This window comes from Bufo gargarizans, chromosome 9 (assembly GCF_014858855.1).
Source record: "Bufo gargarizans isolate SCDJY-AF-19 chromosome 9, ASM1485885v1, whole genome shotgun sequence".
NCBI classification, from domain to species: Eukaryota; Metazoa; Chordata; class Amphibia; order Anura; family Bufonidae; genus Bufo; species Bufo gargarizans.
Window position 1 is genome coordinate 166784079 of NC_058088.1, and position 8438 is coordinate 166792516.

At 40.9% G+C, this 8438-nt stretch overlaps 1 pseudogene; it reads left to right on the forward strand.

The window, feature by feature from the left end:
* Positions 1-474: 474 nt before the first annotated feature.
* LOC122919835 lies at positions 475-4588 on the forward strand (annotated as a pseudogene).
* Positions 4589-8438: the final 3850 nt, after the last annotated feature.

The following is an 8438-nucleotide window of genomic DNA, read 5'->3' on the forward strand; positions in this document are numbered from 1 at the left end:
CTGCGTGGCCGGGTATCCTCCAAAAAATCAGTGTCACTGGCGTTGGAGGATCCGAAGGCTCTTGAGCGTGCCCGTTGATGCGTTGTTTGGGTTCGCTGTGGGGTTCTGTAGACGTATCCGGACTCGTAATCCTCTCTCAAGAATTTTGTCCGTTTTCTGTCCTCCAAGTTCCTTTTGAAGAAGTTGATCTTCTGGGTCAAATTGGTTCTGATATTGGCACTTTTTCAGCTCCTATGTTGCTAAACAAGGAGTTTTCTAGTGTGGCGATCTCTTCTTTCGTCTTTTTGATCTCTCGGTCGGCTCGTTCCAGGATCAGCAAGATGATATCGAACGATGCCTTGTTAAGGATTTTTTCAAAGTTATGACAGAACTCTGGGTCCTCTGCAAACAATGTAGGACGTAGGTTGCATCTCAATCCTCTGGGGATGCGTCTGGTCCTGTAATATTCTGCCAAAGTGACAGTGTGGAGTTCCAATGCGGTAACCTTTTTATGAGTTTTCTCAAGGGTTGAGACCGATACGTTTGGTCCTGAATTGGTCAGGAATTCATTTGATGCCGTCACGCTTGCGGTGATCCTCAGTGCATCTTCATCTGTGTAAGAGAAAGTACCACTGGCATCTCGTTAAATGTGAGAGAGCGACATCAAGGAAAAATGATGCGTAGCAGCTTAGGACGGTGACACAAGGTTTCTTGGATGGATCAAAATCTTCTTAATCGTAGTTAGACCTCAGCACACGTTTTAGTTAAATGGCTTTTGTGGGTGCTCGTCTCCTGATAGCCTCCTTCCACCCGCGGCGTGAAATAGTAGCTTTCAAATAAGTTTTTCAGAGCCAGCACACCAATGTAGCTTTATATTCAACCTTTATTTACCAGTGGTATATTCTCAATATATTCTTATATTTATTGCTATGTGCAACATTTCGGGCCCATTTGGTGCCCTTTGTCAAGCTATAAATGCAAAGATAAACACAGAACAGTACAATAAAAAACAGGGAAATTCATATACACATCAGTGGAATTTCATATACATATCGATTCACATGAAATATTTCATATTACTCCTTGACAGATAAAGTTCATCCATAATTCAACTGTTACGTCACTAAATAATTCATATTTCATATATCATCCAATGGAGTCGTCATTAACTAACTGTCCAAAGTAGATCAGCCTTTCAGGGTCTTGCACAGTGTTCTGAGAACTACCAGTCAACCCATGCTGTACCATTCACATGGAGGAGGAGTTTAAAGGAATACTCTAGGAAAACCCAATACATTGTTTTATACCTGGTACAGGGTCTGAAGGGGCGGAGCATGACACGGAGGCTGCTTCTCTCTTTGATGCTTTTTTTTAACCCCTGTGTTATGCTCTGCCCCTCAAGTCTTGTACCAGGTATAACACAATGTAGTATAATATGGCATGGGGAGCAGGTCTAGTATGGAGTAGTTCATGCTCGCTTGTCGTGCCCATGGTATGAGCAGCGATATAAGGTGTAACATACAGCTAACATCCTGCTGCAACAGCTGGGATCACAGAGTCTTATATTGGAAGGTTACATGTGTCCAAGTGGTCACCTACCCCATCCATAGTATTTTCCTATAAATGAGTAGAGGTGTGTGTGTGTTTGCATTGCTCATAACTAAGAGGGTCACAAACTATTTCACTCAATCTCTTTTTTCACATTTAGCGCTCTCATGAGGGGATGCCGTTGCCTGCAGATTGACTGCTGGGATGGATATGAGGATGAGCCTATTGTCTTTCATGGATTCACTTTAACCTGCAAACTCCTCTTTAAAAATGTAATCTCTGTCATTAACGATTACGTGTTCCAGGTCAGAACTGCCGCATTACGAATATAATATACAGTACAAGGCCTAAGTGAAGAGTTGAGCATGAACCAAGATGAGTTTTGAGGCCTTAGTGGATATTATGAGGATCCCAGCCCCTCTTAGCTTATTTAAAGAACTATGAGGTGACTGATTTTCACCCTCCTTATAGTTTTAGCCGACCTATGACAATGAGACTGTCACAGGTCGGCTCAGTAGATCGGGTAGATCAGGAAATGGGCTCTGCTGTGACGGGGAGGGACTGGGTTCCCCCCCTCCCTGCTCCGATCCTTCAGCGCTGACTGGCAGAAAGGACGGGGGAGGGTGCGGGTATAGCTAACTCTGCCTCTCGATAGGCAGAACCAGTTGTCACTCACGTAGATGGGCGGATCCAGACATAATTGTCAGGATCCGCTTCAGCTGTAGCGTCTCTGCGGTATAATGTGGCATCTCAGTATACCGAGAGCTGTAGCTTGCTGTATACTGAGCTTAGGGTGACAGGAGGACGCTAGTTTGTGTCCTCCCGTTACCCTAAGGAGAACTATGTGGAAAATCCCTAATTCCATAGTTCTCCTTTAAGACTGCCAATTTCCTAATCAGTTACTAGTTGCATCTAAGAGTTAATGTGTCTATTGATTAACCCCTTAGGGACGCATGACATACCGGTACGGCATGTTTCCTGAGTCCTTAAGGACCTATGACGTACTGGTACGTCATGAGTTTAAAAAAGGATTGCGGAAATGCAGGGGTTAATCGGAACAGAATGCCCGCTAAAATCATTCAGCGGGCATCCTGTCACAACGCGGGGGGTCATATGACCGCAGAAAACCGCAGGTCAGATCAGTTTCCTTGACCGCGGGGATCAGAAACTTTAAAATGCCCAAAATAAAGTTTTTTCACCCCCCCCCCCTGCACCCCTGAATGATTTTATGCTGGCGGGTGGTGCAGGGGGGGTGTTGCAGGCGGTGTGGGAGGCGGTCCCCCGCCCGCCTCCTTTTGAATATTCATTGGTGTCCAGTGGGTATACCAGAGTGTCAGCACATTGCTGACACTCTGGTATAAACGGCTGACATCTGTGCTGCTATGTCAGCCGTTGAACCCTTTCCATATCGCGGTCCGTACGGACCGCTGTATGGAAAGGTTTAACAGTCAGGGAGCTCCCTCCCTCTCTCTCCCATCGGGGGGGCTGCTGTGCCTTTGCCTTCCCGGTCTGCTCAGTTGTGGCAGACGGGGAAGGTTCCCATGGCAACAGGACGCCTTCTCAGGCAACCTGCTGTCCATGGTGCTGAACAGATCTGTGCTAAAGGCATAGATCTGTTCAGACAAAGTGTAAGTAAAATACAGTACAATACACTATATAGGGAACTGTACTGTATTATACAGACATCAGACCCACTGGATCTTCAAGAACCAAGTGGGTCTGGGTCAAAAAAATGTAAAAAAAAAAGTAAAGATAAGTGTTTTTTTTTTTATCACTGAATGAATAAAATTTTTAAAAAATACACTACACATATTAGGTATCGCCGCGTCCGTAACGACCTGATCTTATAAAATGGTCATGTTACTTTCCCCGCACGGTGAACGCCATAAAAATAAAAAAAAATTAAAACTATGAGGAAATTTAAATTTTGCTACCTTACTTCCCAAAAAAAGTAATAAGTGATCAAAAAAGTCGCATGTACGCCAAAATAGTACCAATCAAACCGTCATCTCATCCCGCAAAAATCATACCCTACCCAAGATAATCGCCCAAAAACTGAAAAACTATGGCTCTTAGAATATGGAAACACTAAAACATGATTTTATTTGTTTCAAAAATGAAATCATTGTGTAAAACTTACATAAATAAAAAAAAGTATACAAATTAGGTATCGCCGTGTCCGTATCGACCGGCTCTATAAAAATATCACATGACCTAACTTCTCAGGTGAACACTGTAAAAAAATTAAAATAAAAATGGTGTAAAAAAAAAAGCCATTTTTTGTCATCTCACGTCACAAAAGTGTAATAGCAAGCGATCAAAAAGTCATATGCACCCCAAAATAGTGCCAATCAAACAGTCATCTCATCCCACAAAAAATAAGACCCTATCTAAGATAATCGCCCAAAAACTGAAAAAAATATGGCTCTCAGACTATGTAGACACTAAAACATGATTCATTTTTTTGTTTCAAAAATGAAATCATTGTGGTGTCCTGGATGTAAGAGGCAACCTGCTAAAGTTCTTTGGTATGACCGGGCAAAGTATGTGCATATAGAATTCTATGTTGAGAACAGTCGGGATGTTAAGGTGGACATAGAAGAACATAAGGTCATATTCAGTTGTCTAAATGAAGATAACATTCAGATGTATAATGAGATTATGCTGTATGACAGAGTCCAACCAAAGGATTCCAGGGGGGAAGCGTTCAGACCGGTCGATTACTTGTTTCTTTAGGAAGTGGAAGAAGAAAGTGGCATGGCCAAGGCTAACCAAGGAGAATAACAAGCCTGCCTGGTTGTCTGTAGACTTTGACAATTGGAGAGACTGGGATGCAGAAGAAGAGGGAGAGATGGCGTTAGCAGAACATTACCTGGATTTGATCAACCAAGTGAAGGACAAGGGAGCACCTCCTAGTATGGACGACCTGGATGATGATATATGAGACGTGTGTATGAGCCTGTCCCTAATATAGGAGTCCTGACCTAGGCAAATGATGGTGAAGAGAGAAGTCACTGTGCAATTCTTCCATTTTGTAATAAAACTTTTTTTTTTTACTTGTGAAAAAAATAATAATAATATGAAATCATTGTGTCAAACTTACATAAATAAAAAAAATTGTATACATATTAGGTATCGCCGCGTCCGTGACAACCTGCTCTATAAAAATACCACATGATCTAACCTGTCAGATGAATGTTGTAAATAGCAAAAAAAAATTAAAAAAAAACGGTGCCAAAAAAGCTATTTCTTGTTACCTTGCCTCACAAAAAGTGTAATATAGAGCAACCAAAAATCAATATGTACCCTAAGCTAGTACCAACAAAACTTCCACCCTATCCCGTAGTTTCTAAAATGGGGTCACTTTTTTGGAGTTTCTACTCTAGGGGTGCATCAGGGGGGCTTCAAATGGAACATGGTGTCCAAAAAAACAGTCTAGCAAAATCTGCCTTCCAAAAACCGTATGGCATTCCTTTCCTTCTGCACCCTGCCGTGTGCCTGTACAGCAGTTTACGACCACATATGGGGTGTTTCTGTAAACTACAGAATCAGGGCCATAAATAATGAGTTTTGTTTGGCTGTTGACCCTTGCTTTGTAACTGGAAAAAAAATATTTAAATGGAAAATCTGAAAGAAAAATTGAAATTTTGAAATTGTATCTCTATTTTCCATTAAATCTTGTGCAACACCTAAAGGGTTAACAAAGTTTGTAAAATCGGTTTTGGGTACCTTGAGGGATGGAGTTTCTACTCTAGGGGTGCATCAGGGGGGCTTCAAATGGGATATGGTGTAAAAAAAAAAAAAACAGTCCAGCAAAATCTGCCTTTCAAAAACCATATGGTGCACCTTTCCCTGTACGCCCTACTGTGTGCCCGTACAGTAGTTTACGGCCACATATGGGGTGTTTCTGCAAACTACAGAATCGAGGCAATAAATATAGCATTTTGTATGGCTGTTAACCCTTGCTTTGTTACTGGAAAAAATCTAAATTCAGAAATGTTATCACCATTTGCCATTAACTCTTGTGGAACACCTACAGCGTAAACAATGTTTGTAAAATCAGTTTTGAATACCTTGAGGGGTGTAGTTTCTAGAATGGGGTCATTTTGGGGTGGTTTCTATTATGTTAGCCTCACAAAGTGACTTCAGACCTGAACTGGTCCCTAAAAAGTGGGTTTTTGAAAATTTCTGAAAAGTTTCAAGATTTTCTTCTAAACTTCTAAGCCTTGTAACATCCCCCAAAAATAAAATATCATTCCCAAATTGATTTAAACATGAAGTAGACATATGGGGAATGTAAAGTAATAACTATTTTTGTAGGTATTACTATGTATTAAAGTAGAGAAATTGAAACTTGGAAATTTGCAATTTTTTACAAATTTTGGGTAAATTTATTATTATTATTTATTTATTTTTTTATAAATTAAAAATGAAATTTTTTTACTTCATTTTACCAGTGTCATGAAGTACAATCTCAGAATGGCCTGGATAAGTCAAAGCGATTTTAAAGTGACACTGGTCAGATTTGCAAAAAATGGCCAAGTCCTTAAGGTGAAATAGGGCTGAATCCTTAAGGGGTTAAAATACTTATGTAAAACTGAAATTGAGCTACTGTTTAGCTGTAGAAATGAATTTTGGTGATATGTAATAATTGTTTTTATTTTTTAAAACACAATTTGTATTGTTTCATATCATGATGACCAATTCACATTTTATATGCATTTTCACAAAGGGTTCACAATGTCAAAGATAGCTGTTTCTGTACATTGATATGCATGTGTGAAAAATACATCACAGTTGAAGAGCAATTAAACATAAAATAAAAATACATAAAAAATGTGCACATGTCCATATTCTCTTTCCTCTCCTATCCCTCATACTGTCTTCCAGTCAGATGTTGACATTGCTTTCTCCCAGATCACCTAATGTGCCTTTAAGCTGTTCTCTCAGATACCATGAAGTCATACGATATGGACGGATTAGGTCTTGTAACTCGTCCCTACTAAATACTTGTGTAATGATGTTCCTCCATTTTTTCATAAGCCCACCTACTAACTTTTCCTTCTTGTATTCAGCCCCTAAAGATTTCATCCTAGCGCATCCCTTCACCTGATCTAAGATCTCTTTTATTTTCGGAATGTTTGGTTGGAGCCAATGACGTAAAAGGCAATGTTTGGCTGCTAGAATACTAACATGCCTGGCCTGTGACAAGCTACCATTGTCTGGCTTATAATGGAGCAGAATTGACTCGCGTGATAGAGGTGAATCCTTCTTCATGATTCTACCGTGCCACTGGATAAAGGACTCCCAAAATTCCCCCACCCTTGGGCAAGTCCACAAACAGTGGTACAAATCTGCATTTGGTTCGTCACATTTCGGGTATCTTCTTATGTGATCACTGCATGTGATATTACGAGAGCCATAGAAGCCATATATGGCTTTATGCATTACCTTGTATTGAGTCTCTCTCAGTACCTCATTTGGTACTGCCTGTCTCACGGCCATCCACCCCCTTAGCATACCCTCCTGAATATTAGAGATTCTGAGCGATCTCTCCCAGGACCTTCCTATTTTACTAGATGAGGCCTTTAGCGTGTTGTCTCTCAGCAAGCTAGTGATCTCTGAGAGTGACTGACAGGCCAACATCTCGCGTGTTACACATCTTGTCAAATTTGTTTGAGGGGAATTCCCTGGAGAGATCACGGACCCTGCCATTAAGGAAACCGGTTACTTGGTCATACAGGTATAAGAGAAAAAAAGATGTAGAGGATTAATCACAAGACTTACTTGGATCAAAGTCCAAGGAGTCTATATAATTAGGTGCAAGGCGCCAAAGGAGGTAAAAGTAGGATGAACTAGATCAAAGAGTAAGGTTAGGTGTTTGATAGGCAGCCGGATGTGGTCAATGGTGTGAACAAGTTCAACACATATATAAAGTCTTGAAAAGGAAAAAAGAGGCTGAAAGAACCACAATGTTAGGCGCCAGTCAAAGGGGAAGGAGACAATACCTATATTTATAAGGAATATATATTTTTTTTCAACACGTGCGGATCAGTGATAGAAAGTCGCACTAGAGATATTGAGACCAGCTGAATTGTGTTCATAACAGCAAGTGAGGTAAATAGCAGAATCACACCCGGAATACTCGGATCTAGTACATAACCTAGAAGGTGCAGATATAAACTGGTATTACCAGATTTTGGACCCCTGGGGGCCTATACATATAGGTAAAACAATATAGGTAAAACAATATAATTAATAGGATTTTTAAATGCTTAGTAAAAACAATAATGGTATTTTCCACTCACTTCACAGGGAGGAAATTTTGAGGGATAAAACTCAAGACGCCCAAAAAAGTTTCCTCCCAATCCTGGATCGCTTCAATGGTCTTAGGAAGAGGCAGCAGTTCCAGATTCGGTACTTCTTGCGAAATTCCTTTTATTCATTTATAAAACAACAGGAACAAAAAAGAGCTCTACGCGTTTCGGGGCATAGAATAGGTCCCCTTCATCAGGAGCAGCATGTTATCACATAGAACAAACAAACATTTTATACCTACAATATGGGGTCAGGCAATATGGCGTCCTGAGTGATGTCACTTCCGGGTCAAACGTGGGTCATCAATTTAAAACTCTTTCTGTGAGACAAGTGGTGATTTTGAGTTCCGGAATATATTTCCTATACTTTGTTATATGATCCCTAACTTCCAGGGTCGGTATAATCTCTTTAATACCTTTTTAGAGTCGGCGGTCCGGGTAACTGAGTCTGCCGGGGAACTGTTTCCGGTTCCTGGACCGCATAGATGGAGCGCACGCTAGCTTAATGCGCATGCGCCAGGCTCGGACCCGGAAGTGCCGTGTTCTTCTGGTGGCACAAAGGAAGACGTGGAACGCATCATGCGTTCCACTTAC